Raw genomic sequence first — 21,895 nt, forward strand, 5'->3', positions numbered from 1 at the left:
GTCACAGGGCAGTACAACCTTGACTTTATACAGCACTCTTACTGCTGTATTTCTGAATTTTCTACAGTGGAAAGACAACAGTATCATGGAGGACGAGGTCATATATTCTCACAAGAGCAGGAGACTGCAATTGTGAATATGGTGTTGGCAAATAATGCCATTAGAATCCATGAGATTCAAAATCACATTTTGGAAGACGTCACCATATTCAACAACATTGATGCTGTTAGTCTATCTACGATTCACTGGGTCCTCCAGAGGAATCAGTTACGGATGAAGCAGCTGTACAGGGTCCCATTTGAAAGGAATTGTGACAGAGTCAAGAACCTGCGGCGTGACTATGTGGAGGTATGTACATGGCACTGCCAGGACATCAGAATTTCACCTGCTGAGACAGACTACTTGCTTTGTTTTTTCTTGTATGCTGTACAATACTGCATTCACAACAGCAGCCAATTTATTCAGAAAATAAAGTATTTATGGTTCCAATATTGCTTATGTTGACTTATAATATATATATATATATATATATATATATATATATATATATATATATATATATATATATATATATATATATATATATATATATATATATAAAAGCCCCAAAACAAAAGACCTTTAGATTTAGAGCTATAGTGTGTAAATGATATACACAAGTATGTGATACTATGGTAAATGTGTTTATGATGTGAGACAAATGCTTGCTTTTGAGGTGTGTTTAGAATATTTTGAATACTGTGTTTTATTTCACTGGAGATAGGGTGCTTTTTGCATTTCATGTGAGCTATAGTTGGACTTGTGTGTAAAGTTTTGAGAAAACGACACAGAGCTTTGAAAATGTGTGTAAGCAGCTGAAAAAAAAACTTTAAATAAGGTGCTGTCTCAGTGCCAAAATTTGATGTAACAATTTGCATATATTTTTTCTTTCGTTATTTCAATTTATTTATTTCATAACGCCACAAGACTTCTCTAGTTACGTAAGATGAAATCATAGTCAAGTGACAGTAAAATAACTTTTTAGAAAATCTATGCAAATTGTTACATCACTTTTTCTCATTGAGACGGCGTTTAATTTTTTAGAGTGTGGACAAAGGGTCAACTCAAACCTCAGCCACCACACATAGTACTGTCAGATGCAATATCGTTCTGATGTTACCGTACACAGTAAATTTTGCTAAGCAAACTATACTCTGCCGGGATAGCATTTGATCCCAGTCTAAATAAAGCAAAATACACTCTATTATAGAGTGAAATCAGCTCTACCATCTTGTCAAATCAACTGTATCTACTCCAATAAGAGTTGATTTTACATGGTGATAGAGTTGATTTAGCACTGTGATAGAGTATATTTAACTCTATTTGGACTGGGGCCAAATGTTATCCCAGCAGAGTAAATTTTACTCTCTGCTTTCAGCTCTCGTTTGAGAAAATGTAAATGAAAATATATTGACTTCAGTGTTTTGTGTAAAACACATCGGTGTGATGCTGTTGATTTGAAATTGTTTCAAAGTGGTGCATGTGTGTATCATTTTGTTGCTAGAATGACATTTTTAGAAGGGATTGTTAGGTTTTCATTGTAGGGTTTCATTTTGACAGAGCTGTGAGGTGTTTTACAAGTGTTGTGTCTTATCTTGCTTGTGTATAGAGTTTTGACACAGTGAGCCAAATTTTACAAAATGTGTGTTAGCAATCAGCAAAAACTGTAATTCATATTTTTAGCAATGGCACAGGGGCCTCATGTACAAAGCATACTTACACACACACAAAAAGTGGCATACGTTGTCTCCACGCCAAGTGCTCAGATGTATCAAAAGTGAAATGACAATTGAAATGTGCTTTATGTCACACAAAAATCCTGGCTGGTGTACGCACATTTCTGCAGCTATTGTTCCATTGCTGACATGTAGAGGTGATGCTGGAAACCATTAACAGTGTAAAAACTAAAGTCTTCAGAGTGACATGCACATCAGTGACACAGTGATGAGCAATTAGCACACCTATGTGTTTGCAATTATATGGATGGATATAAAACCATGTGCAAAGTGATGCATAAAATGGCACTAACAGTGGCTATGTTAGCATCAGAGGACCTTGCAAATGGTGTAATCTGATGTGAGTGTGTACTCGGGGAATACAAGGATTTTCTTGTAAATGACAAAATTTGGCTCATAAATCAATTTTGATTACCAAGGGGGTCTGTTAGTGAAGCACAGGGCTAGCTTCTGGCAACCACCTTATCAATCTCTTTGCTTCCCTGTTAATTTTCTGCTGGTGAATTAATGCCCCAGGTGCAGTTATTTCCAGCTGACTGATTTTCCTCTTTTTCTCTCTGTCTAAGGCACTAACAACACCAATGACAGATCCTGGCTGTTTGAATGTTCCATGACGCATGTTCAAATGTCCTCAGACCCTTTAATGTTACACACTGGATTTGACCTGACTGCTTTACATACAGCCATGGCACATGCCCAAATGTCATAATTTCTGTGCAGTCTAAACTGATAAAACCAAGGGCTTCATGTCATCACAAAGTTTTGATATGACACATACTGCTTGAACAAAACAACGTGATCATGTCACCCGCTTACCACGTCAAGACACCCCTATTTGCAGCCAATCACATAGCTCCACTGTTCCTCACGGCAGGGCAAGACCCTTCCACCTGGGGTTGGGCTGAGTGCAGGCTTAAGAACAACCTAACCTTAATGTCGAGCCTCTTGTTTGCAACCATGCATGAGATGTTTGATTCAACACCGCAGCACTGTCGTAGTTGACTCTGTTCATCAGTGTCTGCATCTTTTTAATATAACGTCTTTTTTAAAGTCCATCACCTGTCAGTCTTTGAGTTTGGTCACCACATAAAACTACCAGGTGCGGCTGAGCAAACAGAAAACCCCAACAAATATGGTGCCGTGACCTGGGTGTGGTTTTGAGCAAAATTCTGAGAAATCCATGGCATTTTTACCAAATCTGACAGTTGACTCTCTGAAGCTGGACTCCACGGCCATAACCTAAGGTATGCAGAAAACCTTTTCTTAAATTTCTGCCAGGCTTAGGCTCATGAAACTGAAGTCCAGTGCTAGATGAATGCACAGTTATGATTCTGGTATAAAACTGATGGATTGATGTTGGGGATTGATGAGATCCTTCCAGAAATGCTGAAGGCTATGGGTGTGGAGGAACTGCCTTGGATGAGATAGCTCTTCAACACTGCGTTGAGGTGTAGGACAGTACATAAGGAGTGGCAAACGGGACTGGTGGTCCCCATATTTAAAATAGGGCCCAGAGAGTGTGTGCCAGTTACAGGGGCATCATACTACTCTGCCTCCCTGGTAAAGGCTACTCCAGGGTGCTGGAAAGGAGGGTTTGGGTTCAATGCGGATTCCATTGTGGCCATGGAAAAAGCACCCAGCCTCACTCTCACAAGGATCCTGGAGGGGGCCTGGGAGTATGCCCACCCAGTCTACATGTGCTTTACGGGCTTGGAGAAGGCGTATGATCTGGCACTCCGGGAGATACTGTGGGAGGTGCTGGAGTGAGGGGGTCCCTTACCAGGGCCATCCAATCTCTGTACTCACAAATCAGAAGCTGTGTTCAGGTTCGTGGCAGTAAGTCGGACTCATTTCCGGTGGGGGTTGGCCTCCGCCAGGGCTGCGCCTTGTCACTAATTCTGTTTGTGATATTCATGGACAGAATATTGAGGCATAGTTGGGGGAGGAGGGTCTTCAGTTTGGTGGGCTCACAGTCTCATCACTGCTTTTTGCAGATGATGTGGTCCTGTTGGCTTCATCCGCCTGTGACCCGCAGCATTCACTGAGTCAGTGTGAAGCCGAGTGTGAAGTGGCTGGGATGAGGACCATCTGAAGCTATGGTTCTCAGCAGGAAACTGGTGGATTGCCTACTCTGGGTAGGGAGTGATTTCTTGCCCCATGTGAAGGCATTCAAGCACCTCTGGGTCTGGTTCACAAGTGAAGGGACAGTGGAGTGTGAGATTGTCCGGAAAATCAGCACAGCAGGGACAGTGTTGCATTCGTTCTGCCGTACTCTGTTGTGATGAAAAGGGAGCTCGGAGTAGAGCCGCTGCTCCTTCACATTGAAAGAAGCCAGCTGAGGTGGTTTGGGCATCTGGTAAGAATGCCCCCCTGGGTGCCTCCCTAGGGAGGTGTTCCAGGCACATCCATCTGGGAGGAGACCCTGGAGAAGACCCAGGACTAGGTGGAGAGATTATATCTCCACATTGTGCTGGGAACGCATCGGGATCCCCCACTCAGAGGTGGTTAATGTGACCCGGGAAAGGGAAGTTTGGGGTTCCCTGCAGGAGCTGTTGCACCCATGACCCGATCCCGGATAAGTGGTTGAAGATGAGTGATGAGAAATACTGTAAAAGGGTAACATGACTGGATGAAGTTCATAAAAGTTGTTCTGGATAGAGCACCTCACTACAACCACACTATCACATTAGAGCCTTATATGACTTGAAGATCATACAGATTGATGCAACCCAGTCTCACGGCAAGTCGTGATACAGCAGCACAAAATATACGTTAATTTATTGGTCTGTGATATTGTGATGAAAAGCGCCTCATTTTCGTCACGGCAGCACAAATTCATTCTAATTAATTCTGTGATGGCTGCACAAAATTAAAAGTGAAGCGGGGCGGTTGGGTGGTTATGGTTAGGGTTGGGGGAAGGAGTAGGATTAGGTTATGGTTAAGGTTAGGGTTGGGGGTAGGACTAGGGTTAGTAACAGTGAGTTAAAAAAAAACCCCGTCACGAAATTAGTCAAATTTTTGTGACGCACAAAAAAAAAAAAAAAATGAGACTGGGCTGGACTGACAGTATCACACAGCAATTGGCAAAAATAAGTTTTGAGCTAAGTTATAAATAAACTAAAACTTTTTAAAATGAATAAAAAGTATTACTAAATTCTAATGCTGTTTTGGACGCCATCAGTTTTTAACTTCCGAAAGCCTTTCTTGGAGGAAAAAAACAATCCTCAAATTCTGCTTCATCTTCTGGGCTGTGTTGAGCTCATTATTCTGTAACCTTTTTACTGATCTCTTCTTGCTTACTACCCATATACTTGCTGACTCATGAAAGGGGTGAAACATTGTTTGAGGTTCACATTCTAACCCTATTTTATGCCATTTTTTTCTCTTCACAGTACCACCTGCAGCCCATAAATTCTTGAATGTAAGGCTGTCTACAGGTTTGAACTTTTTTCTTTTTTTATTTTATAACTGGCATGGATTTCCTGAGGAATTGCTGGTAGTGTAGTTCCCCAGCATGCATCTTGGTGGAGGTTTAATCCTGGGATACAAAAGGGATTGGATGTGCTCTGCTAATGCTATTAGTAATGCAACTGATTACTGTCTCAAAAGGAAAGGGGCAAAGAGCGTGAAAAGTGAAAGATCATTATGTCATGATATGAGTGTGATGCAGATTTACATGTTTGTACATGTATTTATGAGAAAGCCAAAAGCTTCTTGATTTTTTAAAGGATTTTTCTTCTAACGACTGCACCACACAGAGAATCAGTAATGCACAGTGTTGTGTGGGCTGTCTTTTTTTTTTTTTTTTTAATTTGGCCATTACAGTCCTCATGAGTCTTTAGTTAATTAGACTATTATGCTGGGCAGCACCTCTTAGAAAAAAAGGAGTCCATTTAGAGTGATGTCATGATTACTCTTTCACCAAAAATTTAACTGTGACACAAAAGCAGATGTAAGATGCTTTTTTTCTCATATCAGAATGGCCCTAAAAGAAAAGTTATGTCATGTCATACAACCCCAATTCCAATGAAGTTGGGACATTGTGTGAAATGTAAATAAAAACAGAATACAATTATTTGCAAATCCTCTTCAACCTATATTCAATTGAATACACCACAAAGACAAGATATTTAATGTTCAAACTGATAGATTTTTTTTTTTTTTTTTTTTGTGCAAATTTTTACTCATTTTGAAATGGAGGCACCCATTTCTAAAAAGCTGGGACAGGGGCAACAGAAGACTGGGAAAGTTGATGAATGCTCAAAGAACAGATGTTTGGAACAATCCACAGGTGAACAGGTTAATTGGAAACAGGTGAATGTCATGGTTGGGTATAAAAGGAGTATCCCCAAAAGGCTCAGCTGTTCACAAGCAAAGATGGGGTGAGGATCACTACTTTGTGAACAACTGCGTAAAAAAAAAAAAAATAGTCCAGCAGTTCAAGAACAATATTTCTCAACATTCAATTGTAAGGAATTTAGGGATTCCATCATCTACAGTCCATAATATAATCAGAAGATTCAGAGAATCTGGAGAACTTTCTATACGTAAGCAGCAAGGCCAAAAACCAACATTGCATGCCCATGGCCGTCGATCCCTCAGGCAGCACTGCATTGAAAACCGACACTATTGTGTAAAGGATCTTACCATGTGGGCTCAGGAACACTTCAGAAAACCATTGTCAGTTAACACAGTTTGTTGCTACATCTACAAGTGCAAGTTAAAATTCTACCATGCAAAGTGACAGCCATACATCAACAACATCCAGAAATGCTGCCACGTTCTCTGTGCCTAAACTCATTTGAAATGGACAGATGCAAAGTGGAAATGTTTGCTGTGGTCTGATGAGTCCACATTTCAAATTGTTTTTGGAAATCATAGACATCGTGTCCTCCAGACAAAAGAGGAGAAAGATCATCCAGATTGTTAACAGCGCAAAGTTAAAAAGTCAGCATCTGTGATGGTATGGGGGTGTGTTAGTGCCCATGGCATGGGCAACTTACACATCTGAAAGGTACATCCGGGTTTTGTAGCAACACATGCTGCCATCCAAGCAATGTCTTTTTCAGGGATGTCCCTGCTTATTTCAACAAGACAATGCCAAACCACATTCTGCACATGTTACAACAGCATGGCTTTGTAGTAAAAGAGTGCGGGTACTAGACTCGCCTGCCTGCAGTCCAGGCCTGTCGGCCATTGAAAATGTGTGGCGCAGTATGAAGCGCAAAATACGATAATGGAGACCCCGGACTGTTGAACAACTGAAGTCGTACATCAAGCAAGAATGGGAAAGAATTCCACCTACAAAGCTTCAACAATTAGTGTCCTCAGTTCCCAAATGCTTATTGAGTGTTGTTGGAAGTAAAAGTGATGTAACACAGTGGTAAACATACCACTGTCCCAGGTTTCTGAAACGTGTTGCAGGCATCCATCTCAAAATGAGCAAATATTTGCACAAAAACAATGAAGTTTATCAGTTTGAGCATTAAATATCTTGTCTTTGTGGTGTATTCAATTGAATGAAGGTTGAAGAGGTTTTGCAAATCATTGTATTCTGTTTTATTTACATTTTATCAGAGGTGGGACGACGTCACCATCAAGTTACTCTCAAGTCATGAATCAGCAAGTCTTAAGTCTTAAGTCATAATGACACCAATTGTTTGCAAGCGGATTTGAGACTTGATTTGGGACTTGCAGATTGATGACTTGAGAATGACTTGACAGTGACTTCTTCCCACCTCTGCATTTTACACAATGACCCCATTTCATTGGGGTTGTATGACAAGACTTTGCTCCAGTTCCGGAAATGAAAGCAATGGGCCTCATTCATGAACTGTTCTTGAGAGCAAATTTGTTCCTAAGTCCTGCTTACGAAATTTTACAAAGATTGTGACATTCACAAATGTTTTCCTATCCAGCACTCAGGAGTACTCTTACGCACATTTCAGTGCTGACATGTTGTCATATTGGTTGCGTTGTCTGCTTATGTGAAGGCCATTAAAATATGATATTGCAGTGATATGTCCATAATATTGCTATTCATTATTATATGTTACATTATTCATTATTTTATGTTACATTTTGGTAATTTACAAAGTATTTTTTATATTAAAATTTTCCAAATATACACTGTAAAAAATGATAGCCCCCATTAAGTTAAGTGAACTTGTGTCTTCTCATTTACTACACTTGTAATGGCAAGTTTAGAATATTGGACAAAAGTTTATGTTTTCAAAATCTGAACTTATAGCTATTCATTGTCCTCACTAATTGTGAGTTGAAATGAAGTTTATATTTAAGGAGAGTTAACTGATATTCAGTTGTATTAACGCACATGTTCAAGGCAACTGGTGAACTTCAGTTTTAACAGTGTACCAACACTTTAACATTAATCAACTGGAGTAGCAGCTGCACAGGGAGGGGATGGAAGCATTGCCTCAAGGCCCAGGTCTGTATCCAGTCACTCATTTGATGGTACTCCTAAAAAGCAGGTTGGGGAAAAATTAAATATAAAATTATTTACATTTTTCCCATAGCCTACCTGAGAGTGCTGTCTCCCTGATTATCGCCCCAGTGCATGGTCCAACTCGGACAGCTTTTGGGTGTCTGCTGTTCCCCCTCCAGTCCCTTGAATCTCCGGTTGGGATTTTGAGATGGGGTTATTAGTGTCAGATTTTAAATTGAACAATTTCTTTTTCACTGATTTCCTTTAGCAGTACATCCACCTCTGAACTGCCACAGTTCTTTTTTCTCTTTGCCTGCTGTGCTGAAATTTACTTTACTTTTGCTTTTGGCATTTTGTTTCCTCTTTATGAAATCTCCATGTGCTCATGGCCATGCAGCCTCATGCCCTTTTAGGGGCATCGATGGGGTGTTACTTGTGCTAATCATATGTTAATTAGGCTCACCAGGCACGCACTTTCACTTTACGAGGGGATGGGATTCACTGGCTTAAGAACACAGCTGGGAACAATTCTGCGGTTTAAGAAAATGTTGATGAATCTGATGTAAAGTATTCTTAATAACCTTCTTAGCAACAGCTGAAGAAGGAACATAATAAGATTCTTAAGAAGATATTGGTGAATGAGGCCCAATATCCTTAGGAATAAAAATGCAACCAGGAACTTTCTTGAAGAATAAAAAAAGCTTTTTCCACGTCTTTGTTTTTTACCATAAAATTACACTGAACAAGGATTTAGACGTTTCGTTACCCATCTGAGAATTTGAATTTACTGCCTCCGAGTTGACCTACTTTTTCGCTACGACGGATGTGACGTCATGCGAGTACATGTGGCAGCGCGGCTCTGTTTACCAATACAGCAGACACAGACAGCGAAGGCATAGTGAGCGATTATAGCGAAGATTTAAGTGATATATAGATTGTTTTTGAAGAAGATGAGGAAGTTTCTGGGACACCTGCTCCAAACCTTGTATGTTCCAGCCGAACACGACAGAAAGAGGATGTGAAGCGCAGCTGTCAGCTGACAACAATAACAACGCTGTGGATGAGGATATAAGCTGCTTACAAAACACAGAATAGTTTGTTCACTCACCACCTTTTCTTATAAATGATCATTTATTCCTGGCACAGTGTGTTTGTATATGAAAAAATTATTTCAGCAGCACAGCATGCTTAAATTCAGGAGTTTGTTCTAAAATCACTGAAAATAAAGTTTCTGTACATTCTATATATATTTAATCATTTATAAGTCAGTTTCTTGTGATTGCTAATTGCTACATTGGTTATTTGTGAATCTGAAATGCAGTTTTGTGCTCAGAATGTCTCAATATTACGTAAGTGAGCAAAGTGATGAATGCATGTGATCAGTGATCCACAAATGCTGAATCACACTTCACAAACAGAATTTTCAGTTTTGCAAATGCCTTTTTTTTTTTTTACAAACGAAAAAATAACATATTTACAAATACACATTTTTTGTAAAAACACACAACACACAACTTGTATGTTCATGCTCACTCACTCACTCACTCATGTGCAACACATTGTGGGGACAGTACATATTGTGGAGACAGTCTAATTACTGTCACCACTGAACAGGTGAAAATGTCATTGCACATATCTGGTAGCATGGTGAGGGTCCCTGCAATGGTCTACATGCATGTTTACCTTACTAAATACAAAGAAAGTTTTTAAAACAACCAAATATACAGTTAGCTATTTACCTTAGCCTAGCCATCCCACCTGTCACTGCTCTCCACTGAGCAATTACAGGTCAACTGCCAATGAGGGTGTTCTGTAAGACACATTACCTCATTACTTTTTTATTTGAACTGAAGTGATGGCCCCCAAACCGCCCCACTGCTACAACTGCTAGAATCAATAACTTGCACTTATTAAGAACTTAAGACTCTTTTTAACCTGCATTTGACAGCTGCCATTTTCTTTATCACTGGGTTTCAATAAGACACTAATTTGCTGGTGCATTAGTCTGGAAATTCTGACGCCATGTTGTTAGCATTAGCATCTTCTCATTTGTGACGACATTCTCTACCTGAATCTACCTGCACTCATTGGTTGTAGATACAGTATAAACAACAGTATTGCTATTGCTAAGCCTGAGCCTGTCAATTCTCAGAAGCTAAGCAGTGCGGGGCCTGGTTAGTACTTGGATGGGAGTCCCCTTCGGAACACCAGTGGCTATGTGTTTCTCCAGGTTACACTGGAGTTGCGACAGGAAGGGCATCCGGCGTAAAACTTGTGCCAAATTCCAATGCGGATCTAGTTGTATCCGCTGTGGCGACCCCAAACAAAAAATGGGAGGAGCCGAATGGACAACAACGTAAACTGAAAGTACACTTGCTTATTTAAAGGGAGGCTTATTTATTATTTTAAAAGAGGGATAATGCTAGTAAACGTGGAAAAACTACTTTTTGGCAAGAGCAGGGAAATATGCTAACACAGCTCGACTGTGTGTTCTGAAGGGAAGGGTGTGAAACTGCACCTTATTTACATTTCCAACACAATCAGTCACTAGCTGACATTCTAAGTGATATTATTGAGCTCAGTCAAGTCTTTTGGAATGAAAACAGCAATACTGTACACTTTGTACATTTTATTGTGATCAATACACAACCCAACAGGAAATCATTCTCTGACAGCAGATTTTCAGAAGGTCAGCATCTTATTTTGTAACTGTAAAATGAGGTCTTCTGTTCTTTTTTTCTACCTGACTTGAAAGTCCTATTGAATAAAAGCATCTGCCAAGTGTTTATACAGTGCGTCCGGAAAGTATTCACAGCACTTCACTTTTTCCACATTTTGTAGTGTTATTCCAAAATGGACTAAATGTATTTTTTTCCCTCCACATTCTACTCACAACACCACATAATGACAACATGATTTTTTTTTTTTTTTTTTTTTGCAAATTTATTAAAATAAAAACTAAGAAATCACATGTAATGGGGTTAAAGAGGCAGTCAGCTGATGCTAACAATTCAAGTTGGATTTTCAGTTTGTTATTTTTCTGAGAGGAAAGACAACTCTGTTTATGAATGAATAAATGTATCACACCAAATCGCATTACATCAAATTGAATCACTGCATAATAAAAAGTACGTTTCCTGAATCATATGTAGCCCATGTATCTAGATGCGTATCATATAACTGAGAGAGCAACATCAAGTTTTCTAATGCATTTGATGCCACAATGCACAGTAACAGTGCATGCTTCCAGACTGGTAACCTAATTCAAGAGCAACCAACTGCACCTTGCTCACTCATCATAGCCAACATTTTGTAGATTATCTTGACCAAATAATAAAAGAGGAGACTGGGACTAAAATGTAATGGACATTGTGGACATAATTTTCCATGCCAAGTGTCATCAGCTGTGGTTAGAGTGTGTTTCCTGTTTTGCATGTGATAACACGCCGAGATGTGTGATGCGCATATCAAAGGGTCGCAACCCCTTTGATGTTTTCCCATCAGTACCCCTGCATGGGTAACGGGCGATGTTTGTTCCTGTTTCCATTCTGGACCCCTGTGTGGGTAATGGGCAATGTTTGTTCCTTTTTCCATTCGGGACCCCTGTGTGGGTAATGGGCAATGTTTGTTCCTTTTTCCATTCAGGACCCCAGTGTGGGTAACGGGCGATGTTTGTTCCTGTTTCCATTCGGGACCCCTGTGTGGGTAATGGGCGATGTTTGTTCCTGTTATGCATGTGACAAAACTCTGACATGTGTGACGGGCTTACCAAAGTGTCTTGGCCCAGTTGATGTTTTCCTGTCAGGACCTCTGTGTGATTAATGGGCGGGGCAGAGCTGTTCAATAAAGTCCGTGTGTTGTGTGTACCAAAGGAGAAATAAATGACATGCCATTGCGTTGTCAAAATGGGAAAATGTTGCGCCTTCTTTCATCCATTGCAATTTCCACACTCCTCCACTTTCCACTCACTCACTCATCTTCAACCGCTTACTCCAATTAAGGTTCGTGGGGGGTTGGAGACTATCCCAGCAGTCATAGGGCGTGAGGCGGAGTACAACTTGGGCAGGACGCCAGTCTGTCGCAGGGCCACATATAGACAAACAAACACATTCACACCCACACGCAAACCTACTATGGACAATTTAATGTTTCCAATCCACCTAACCTGCATGTCTTCTGATGTGGAAGGAAGCTGGAACACCCGGAGAGAACCCACGCAAACACAGGAAAAACATGCAAACTCCACACAGAAAGGCCACAGGTGGAAATCAATCCCATGACCTTCTTGCTGTGAGGCAACAGTGTTAACCGCCAAGCCAATATGTACTGCCAGTCAGTGCAAGATATGGTGTGACCGCAGGATTTGTCAGCAGTAGACAGCAATATTGTTCTTAATATAATGCTGAGTGGATCCTTGTCATTTGATTGGTGCTTGTATGTCACATGACATGGATTAATTCATCCCATTTGTGTTGCATTGCATTTAGAGTGCAGTTTGGTTCCATTTAGAGTGCAAATTTCGTTCCATACATTTGGTACCATTGCACAGCAGCTGATCTGCTGTGTCAGCCTGATCCTGTCAGATCTCAGAAGCTAAGCAGTGCGGGACCTGGTTAGTACTTCGATGGGAGACATCTGTGGAACACCAGCGGCTGCGTGTGTTTCCCCAGCTAACACTGGAGTTGCGTCAGGAAGGGCATCCGGCGTAAAAGCTGTGCCAAATATCAATGCAGATCTGGTTGTATCCGCTGTGGCGACCCTGAACACACACACAAACAAAAAAAATGGGAACAGCCGAATGGACAACCAACCACATTCGGTACCATTGCACTCTGCACGTGTGCACACACACACGCACACATGAAATATTCATACCATTGAACTCATAAGCTTTCATTATTTGTATAATGTGTAGATATAGATTAAACATTATGGTCAAGGTACTGACTATGGAACCAAGTCCTGTATCTGCCAGGGTGACAGGCCCAGGCTGCACTAGTTTTGTTCTAAGACTATGTTAGTCACCATAAGACTACATATGTGTGGTGGCAAGAAAAATAAACTGTGGAAAACCTATTGAAGAACACATATCCCATGCTGGTATGCTTTAGAAGCAGCGTGAACACTTTGAGATTGTATTTTAGTTTGAAAATCACTGTAGCATCGTGCTGTATTTGGAGGCTGCTGCATGGTTTCTGAATTATTAATTTCAACACAGACCAGCATTTGTTTGTCAGCTCGTGTCTTTTTGCTCGAGTACCGACAGTATATGTACAGAGAGGTACGATGACAAACTAAAGAGGTGTTGTCAATGGTCCATTAGCCCCTCAGTGCAAACACAACCTTCTAAGGCAGAGTTAAGACAGAGCCCACTACGAGCACACGACTCTTCCTTCCTCACAGCCGTTAACCTGCCTGTCTGCCACTCCGCTTCTTAGCTCTAGCTCCATTTCCCAGCCGTTACCTGTTGCTCACTGCGACTCGCCAACTTGAAAACAAGCTGCAGCGTGGGACGTCAACAGCTCATAAGTAATTATTCTGCTGTGCGGAGTGAGAATTGTGTGTTTTGGGGCGGAAAGGTTATGTCAGCAAATGGGAGAGAAGGATAAAAGAAAGAAGAAAAAGACAGAAGAGTCCTAAGAATGAGCTGTAATCTAATAAGTGGGGATGAAAGCTGACTGTCTGAGCTAACTCAGTTCTTTGCTCTGCTAGTCACGCTTCTTAGCATAATGATGTTTGCTCCAGACTACTGATTCCACAGCCAATATATGGGGTTGCCTTTTTTGGGTCATCTGCTTCCTGTCTGTGTCGAACCTCCGCTACACTTGGCAGTACACAAGATGACATCACCACCACCACTGTGCAGCAGACATCCGATAAAGAGATGTTTACAGTTCTTAAACCACAGGCATGCCCCCCCATAAACAGAGGCTGCGGTCGGCCATGTGCACGCTGTATGTGTGTCTGCTGTTTATACAGAAAAGATAAAAGGAAAAAAACGAGGCAGAGCAGGAGGTGCGGCAGGCATCAGTGGAGTTGTGGTTAAATGGAAAACAGAGGAAAGCAACACGGAGGTGAAGATGTTCGAGGGAGGTCTTTGTAAAGAGCTTTTGAGGTGCACGTTGTGTGGTGCACAGAGGTGAGGAGGAGGAGGTGTGATTCGGGCTCAGGAATGCTGTAAAACTGTTTGTGGAGTCAGCAGGTCAGTGAAAAACTGTAGCGTTAGAGCACTGCGAAAGACAAGAAGGAAAAAAGGAAATCATGGGGTACATCAGGACACATTTCAGACATGTTGTCTATTCAAGAGTTTTGAATGCAGTCTCAGGTAGTAAAATGTGTGAACATCTCTGTGGAATTAGACAAAAGCCCATCCTGCTGTACTGCAGCATGTCTTGCTTTTGTGTCTGTGCTGCAGATTGTATTTAACATCTCTTTCACAGTGACGATCAGCAGCACATCTGATCCTCATCAGAATTCTGTATTCATGTCTGTGAAACAGGTGTGTGAGCAACTTAGTCCAAACTCATTCCGAAAAAGATGTTTTGTCAGAGCCCCTTAGTTTAGTTTCATGATGTGCTGGCAAAATGTACAGGTGAGTGACATAAGAGAAAAGGCAAAGGAATACAGCCCTGTGCACTTTGCATACCAAGATGTAAATATACGAGGTCTATTAGATAAGAAACCAACACTTTTATTTATTTTTTTAACTATATGGATTTGAATGATGTGCGATTACTCCAATCATGCTTGAACCCTCGTGCGCATGCATGAGTTTTTTCACGCGTCGGTGACGTCATTTCCCTGTGGGCAGGCCTTGAGTGAGATGTGGTCCCGCCCTCTCGGCTGAATTCCTTTGTTTCACACGCTGCTCGAGACGGCGCGCGTAGCTTTATCAAAATTTTTTCTGGACCTGTGAGGAATATCCGAGTGGACACTATTCGAGAAATTAAGCTGGTTTTCGGTGAAAAGTTTAACAGCTGATGAGAGATTATGGAGTGTTTCTGTCGGTGTAAGGACTTCCCATGGAGCGGGACGTCGCGCAGCGCTTCCAGGCGCCGTCGTCGGCCTGTTTTGACCTGAAAACATCCTAATTTAAGGCTTAATTCACCCAGGACGTTGTGAGAGAACAGAGAAGATTCAGAAGAGGCCGGCATGAGGACTTTATGCGGACATTCCACTGTTTAAGGACATTTTTTAATGAAAGACGTGCGCGCAAATTCGCTGAGTCGTTTCCGTGACGACTAAGGTTTCCCGACATGCGACTCTGTCCGCACGTTCTTTCATTGCAACATGTCCGTTAACAATGGAATGTCCGAATAAACTCCTCATGCCGACTTCTTCTGAAAGTTCTCTGTTCTCTGACGACTTCCTGGGTCAACAGAGCCTGAAATGCGGAGGTTTTCAACTTGAAACGGCGAGATGCTGCCGCCTTGAAGCGCAGATTGCCGTCAGGCGCCGTGGACCGTCCTTACGGCGACACTACAAGACCAAAATCTCTCATCAGCTGTTAAAATTTTTACCAAAAACCAGCTGAATTTATCGAATGGTGTCCACTCAGTTGTGCCTTACAGTTTTGAAAAAATTTTGATCAAACAAAGCAGCAGTCTCTGAGCCATTCCTACCTGCCCACGAGGGTTCAAGCATGTCTGATGTAATCACACGTGATTCAAATCCATATGGTTTTTGAAAAAAATAATAAGGTCAGATACTTTTCTAATAGACCTCGTATATATATGGTTGTAATGGTATTTGACTGTGTATGACTTTCTCATGTATGACTTCTGTGTGACTTCATCTGGAAGTCATTCATACCAGTCAATTAGGGAATAACTGTTGTGTTTGATGAATCGTGGACGATCATGCTGGTTATACGATCGCAAATTGAGGTTTGTCGGCAACGGAGCTAGTAAAACGGATATTTGTGACTGTAATCCAGCATGACTGTTTACAAATCAACAGGCACAAGGGGGTTATTTCTATTCTAATCCAATTCCATGGTTTGCATGGCTTATTTTTCTGAAGCTAATTCAGTCGGTGAGGCTTACCGTGAGGCATGGTGGGCACACTTCCGATAATCCGATAACAGATAATTATCGAAGATAATGTTTTCATTGTCAGATTATCTTTTTAGATAAATTTAAAAACCATCAGTTATCTTCCGATGAATTACCATCCGATAACTTTTAGACCGATAAAAACATTTTTAAAACTATTAAGACCTATCTGTTAAAAGTTTCCTAATAAGCATGTTGTTCTACCCTCTGCAATCAGAAACCACTCTATCGTCTGTAAGCAAAGGAGAACTGGTGACCAAAAAAAAAGTCATTTCCTTTAATACCATACTAATGTAATCACAATGTCACCAAGTCATCCAAAGGCATACATGTTTAACTTATGGTTCAAATTTTAACCACTCATTTTAGACAAGTTATTTAAAATTATTGTCATGTCTGAAGTTTACAAAGTGAAAATATCAGATATATGTTTTAGTTTTAAAGTAATGTGCTAATTTTTAAGGTTTTGTGAGCACATGCTGTGCCAGGCAGCAATGCATTATGGGTAGCAGAAGGTAATCTCAGAAGTTCACGACAGGGCAAATGCATTTCAGACACTCTGTTCAGGGTCCACAGATAACAGCATTAAACTCTAGTGCCTAAATCTCTCGTGAATATATTCTCTGGGTTTATAGACGTTAGTGTATTTGCATTTGTTAAATTCCACGCATCTTAAATGTAGCAGACACGGATTATCTGGAATTCTGACATTTTTTCAAGGCCGCTACTGCCATCTACTGGCCAGGAGTGTCCATGGCAGTATTAAACATCTGGGTACATGGCTGCTCTCAAAGTGTTGGTATTGTCCATTGTCCAGGCGCTTTTTGTGTGCATATATTTGTTAACTTTGTATTCTAAAACTACGGTTAGAAGTAATTCTGACTCCTTATCGGTCCACACGAACGAGGTTGGTGCCATGTTTTTAGTTTTTGTGGAAGTGACGACAAGAGAATAAGGCTCCTGATTGGATAGAATTTTAATCAGTACTGCCATCCAAAGGTTTGGCAAACTAATTACAACACATTTATACGGTTCGATGTGGATGGATTTTTATCTTTTTTTTTTATTTATTTATTTATTTTTATTTTTATGGCTGCTCTTGGTGTGCCTCTATGGTGGGAGTGCTGTTGTAAATAAGAGCTTCCAGCAGGGGCAGAATGTTGAAAGTAAAATGATTATGATTAGTAAAGTTGACTTTTTGGTGCTTTCAGGATTTGTCTGTCCTGCTTTCTGCAGAGAGCGGCATGGTCAAACATTCTTGCTTATTCTTTAGATCTTCTACCGCTTTTGATGCTTTCAAAAGCGATCATGTTAAAAATCAATTTCAGCTCTTTAGTAACTGCAAATGTCCCATAGACAACACTGGAAGTTATCGATTATCTGTAACTTCCGATACATTTTTGGGTGGTTTATCATTTTATCTTTATCAAAGATAACTTTTCAGTTATCTTATCTGTTATCAAAGTTAATTTTTTGGTTATCTGTGCCCACCATTGCCTTGAGGCAGCGTCGCCCTAACAGCAGTCAGGGTGCTGAGTAATCCATCAAAGGTGAAAATCCATCAAATGTGAAACAGTAATTCTGTATCAGAATCCACATCAATGCTTACGTATGGTAGCATTTGGCATCATCGTCGGTACGCGACTTTCTTTTGTTGTCACCTAACAGCACCATTATTGGCATCTGCGTAGCAGTGCGTGAGGCTGCTCAAGGCATGGAGTAATAAATTAAATGTGAAACGGTCAAATATTTTGTGACCCGACACCAATATTATACGGTCTGAAATCTCACACGATTAACCGATCAAATCTGCGGGAAAAAAATGTAATTGGATTACAATCACAAATATTTTGCCTGTCAATGTATGCTTTAGATCATCCATCTGGGCATCTTGGTTGCTGAGATGCACACACACAAAAATATGTTTTTTTCAGACAAGTTTTATCTGACCTTAACCTTTGATCACTGACCAAACTACTCCAAAATCTGTTTAGCACTAGATATCTATCCATTTAATATTCCCACCAAGTTTGATCCATCTAGCTTTTTTAGTTGATAAGATATTTTTTAAAAGTTGTTTTTCCAACCACATTTTCCTTGATCTTGACCTTTGTCTGTCCAATCATCTCGAGATATCCATCCAAGTAATATTCCCACCAAGTTTGAAGGAAATCTATCCAACCATTTTTTTTTTTTTTTATTCTCTTGTCCACAGACACACTGAGACACAGACTCTCATGTAAACAATACCCTGCTCGCCACTTGCTGGTGACTAGTGTAACAAGTGGAGAAACACAGCATGTCCCCATCAATAAGGGGTCACTGAATGATTTGATGAGTGTGAAAATTATGTGAATGCCTGTTGATTAAATACATCCTAGGCTGCTTCTCCTTCAGTCATTATATAACAACTGGAACCTTTATCCAGGAGGTTGTGTCATCAGATGGTTACCAACGATTATAAAGTGTTTCGACTCTTAACCTTAACACTCTCCTGTTGGTAGGTCAGTAATGGTGGCCAGCCACTACTCACTCCCTCCTGACTGCCAGCTCAACTCCTCTCTCCTGCTCCATAACCAACAAGAGGCTCTCTCTGCTGCCTCCCATAGCCTTTGCACTGCCTTCTTACTCCCACACCCCATCAGACCCACAGCTCTCAAGAACTTCCAAGCCAACTGGGCTGGAAACCTCTCCACCCTACCTTGTCCAGGTACAACCATGCTTGCCAGTCTTTGTCCCTGCAGTCTTGCACCAGGTCTTTGTCATGCTCAGATTTCCTGTGTACTGCCTCCTCGCACCCTTCTTCCCATGGCACAGTAAGCTCCACCAGGATGATCTTCTTCCCTTCCATGGAGAACAGGACTGTCAGGTCTTAAAGTGATGTGGACGACACCTGGGAACTAGTGGTTCCTCTTCAGGTCTACCCTAAGCGTCCATGCTGGAGCTGACTGCAGGAGGCTTGCCTTGGTTTTAATGGGTGCTGGTTGCTTTGCTCCCTCCTTGATGAATGTTGCAGGTGGCAGCTTGTTCTGGCATTGATGTTTCCTGACTCTCCCCTGCTCTAGGATGTCATCGAGCATGGCCAGTACTTTGTCATGGCGCCATTTGTATCTGCCGTAGGTCTCTGCCGTTGGTAGGGTGTCATAGACAGCCCTGAACAGGAAGGAAATCCAGAATGGCTTGAGCTTCCAAAGGTCAGCCCATCACAGCTTCCTCTTGGAGACAACCCACTTTGTCCAGGCTCCCTGGAAACCTCGCTCCACAGCTCTTGCCTTCCTCCACTCTTCCTCGCCATACTTTTTTCAAATTACAATCATATGCTTTGGCCTTAACAGTCATCAGATTGCAGTCAGATTATCGCAGTCTGCCTCGTCTGTGTGCACGTGTTTTATGTGAGCAAGTTTTAATGTTGTTAATTTTAATTCTACTGATTATTATTTTTAATGTAACCATGCTGCTGCCCTCTTGGCCAGGTCTCCCCTGTAAATGAGATCTTGATATCAATGGGCCTAACAGTTAAATAAAGATAAAAATAAAATGCAACCAAACTGAACACTTATAGAAGATTTTGGACTGAGACGTTAAGGGGTATAGGAATATATTTTCAGCCTACAGGACCAGTAGCACCAATTTTGTTTATGGTCCTCCTTGTCCAAGGTAGTGGCCCCAGCTATGTGGAAGTTGAGAACCTCTGACAGTAAGCTGGCGAGCCTAATCATCACATCATGTGCATTTATTCGATCAATATTGTATTTGTAAATCTATAGCATGATAGAACGTTTTCATTTTGTGCTGCAAGTATGTAAAGTAGCAAACATTTGCTTACTTGATCCTCAGCTTTTATGTGAATGTACATATGAATGTGTAAGCTTTATCAAGCTGGGCCCGGAATGTGCGGCTTGTTGTCTCTGGCAATCACACAGTCAGTTGCTCTGTCTCACTCACACACAAAACACGTTTATCACGCTATTAGCGTGCAGTACACTGACTGTATTCAACATGGAAACAAGATTTATTTTAAACATATCTGATATTTTCAGTTCCTCTCTTGGTGTGCAGGTGCTGTATGTGAGGTTTTTCAGGATTGAAATGACATTTGGACCTGTTTCTAAGAAGAAAAAAAAAACAATCAGCCCACCCTCACCACTTTTTTCTCATGTCAAGGATGATAAACTAATGTTTTTGTTGTTGTTGTTGTTTTTTATGGGGTCCATTGTTCAAATAGCTTAATTCATGAAGTCAGTGGTGTGACTGAGTGGCACAGGATGGGTCATACACAGTTTTTTTTTGGTAGTACACGCATGCACAAGTATCTTCCCGCGCACACGCTCACACAACCAGGGGGGCGCTTAGCATAAAACAAACATGACGGAGTTTGTTTTGCTGATGGAGGACGATTTGATGCATGATTCATCATCAGAATTATTTTTGGACTCCTGTTTAATGTTTGTGTTGGATTATTGATATTAGAGCTGGAACATACCATTCAACTAGGGTTGCCAACCGTCCCTTGAAAAACGGAATCGTCCCTTATTTGGAAATAAAAGTGTGCGTTCCGTATTGACCTGAAACGGGATGCAGTTTGTCCCGTATTTCTGTGAGAATCAAAAAGTCTGTAAAATGTCAATGGAATCGACTGGCGCTTTATATGGAAACTTACGGTAAATTTGATCCCAGCCTCTCTCCTGCTCTTCACCAATGAGCTGACAGACACGAGTTGACAATACAGAATCACTCTTATCTCATTGGTCGAGGGACATCTGCTCGCAAGAAGATACAGACGTCATGAGCCGACGACGGTCGCTGGACGACAATAACAAAGCAGCATGGCTGATATCGAATCGATACAGACACCGACACTGGCACTGCAGATATGCCTACGGACAGCAATGTCTGTAACGTCGTTACTCCTCCTAAAAAAACAAACAAAAAAAAACAAAACAAAACAAAAAAGAATGCAAAAATACAGGGGTGAATGAGAAAAGGAAAATGGCTGGGTGGAAAAGGTGCGCGACAACAGCTAAGTATTGTAAGTATTGTTTACTTTTCAAACTTTATTTTTTGCACTTTTTATTACACTAAATATGTAAATGTGCACTGTTACATTGTTTTGGATGATGCAAATTTTCTGTTGTTTTGTTGTTAAGCACTACAGAGAGATTTTTATTTTATGCTTTGAAGCAGGACAGAATGCTCATATTGAAATTGTGAGTGAAAATTTATTTTGCACTAAAAATAAATTGCTAAATAATAATTTCCACGTGTTCGTATCAGAACAAATGCATGTATGCATCTACTTAAATTCAGGGTCAAGTCAACAGTCAAATGGTTAAAAATCATTTCACACAGACGCTGGGAAGGGTGAAGGCAATGGTCAGTCGGCCCTGGCGGTGAGGTGTCCCTTATTTATTTTTCAGAGTTGGCAACCCTACATTCAACTCAGCTTCGCCTCGTTGAATGGTATGTTCCAGCTTTCACATCATGAAATATTCGTACCATTGATCTCATAAACATTCATTATTTGTCTAATATCATCTCAAACTTCTACAGGTGCACAATCAAGAGCTTGCTGATGAGTTACAATATACACTGTGGTTCTCCTCTGTCTAGAGCTGGAAATC

Source organism: Thalassophryne amazonica, chromosome 4, assembly GCF_902500255.1.
Source record: "Thalassophryne amazonica chromosome 4, fThaAma1.1, whole genome shotgun sequence".
In the NCBI taxonomy this organism is placed as follows: Eukaryota; Metazoa; Chordata; class Actinopteri; order Batrachoidiformes; family Batrachoididae; genus Thalassophryne; species Thalassophryne amazonica.